Consider the following 932-nt stretch of genomic DNA (forward strand, 5'->3'; position numbering starts at 1 on the left):
ATAATGGCGCTGCCGGACAATCTGAAACACAATGTGCAGGGCTAGCACATAGCTCGCACACTCTTTCTGCTGGACTTCTCGAAGAATTGGCTAGGAATTGATCTAACTTCCTAGTCAACCCTGGTATGCAATTCTAACTCGGACCCAACTTCGAAAATCCTAACTTTCCTAGGACCACTAGACAGAGATGTAGTCCTATCGAGCCGTGAAGACAAGGTATGATGCATCGTATTTTCACTCAAGGTCTCGAATAGAGACCACGCCTAGTCCTCACTCTTGAGCATAAAAGTGCCCCCACAAAAAGAATCAACCATTTGACAGTGCTTCTCAGTAAGCCTGTCATAGAAATACTGCACCAACTGCCAACGAGGCACTTGGTGATGGGGACACTTGCGGAGAAGATCTTTCAATCTCTCCCAAGACTCGTGAAACTGTTCTCCCTCAATTTGAGAAAAACTGGTTATCGCTTTACAAAACTGATTCGTTTTACCAATTGGGAAGTACTTTTTGAAGAATTCGCACTGCATTCCTTCCCAAGTAGTAATACAAACCATCTCAAGAGATTTTAGCCAGTGCTTGGCTTTATCTTTGAGAGAGAACGGAAACAAAGTCAACCTTATAGCGTCGTCTCCAAAGTTAGTGATTCGCACAGTCGAGCAAATCTCAAGGAATTCATCGAGATGACGATATGGGTCCTCATTGCTAAGGCCATAAAACGAAGGTAGCATTTGAATCACACTGGCCTTAATCTCAAAATGGCTCGCTCTTACATCAGGTCTCGTGATGCAGGAGGCGGGAGTATACGTATTTGGCATGAAGTACTCCCTCAAATGATGGATCAAATGATGATCGTCAGCCATTGCGTACACCTTGGAGTAGACCAATGTAGCACACGTCCTAACTTTAGGTTTTCTACCTAACTAACGCACTAA

The 932-nt window shown here is 44.1% G+C and overlaps 1 non-coding gene across 1 annotated transcript; it reads left to right on the top strand.

The window, feature by feature from the left end:
- Positions 1-372: 372 nt before the first annotated feature.
- LOC149816886 (small nucleolar RNA R71) lies at positions 373-478 on the top strand. The gene has a single exon (XR_016427804.1). It is a non-coding gene; the product is annotated as a small nucleolar RNA R71 (small nucleolar RNA).
- The last annotated feature ends 454 nt before the right edge of the window (positions 479-932 follow it).

This window comes from Nuphar pumila, chromosome 14 (assembly GCF_984573655.1).
Source record: "Nuphar pumila chromosome 14, dmNupPumi1.hap1.1, whole genome shotgun sequence".
Lineage (NCBI taxonomy): Eukaryota > Viridiplantae > Streptophyta > Magnoliopsida > Nymphaeales > Nymphaeaceae > Nuphar > Nuphar pumila.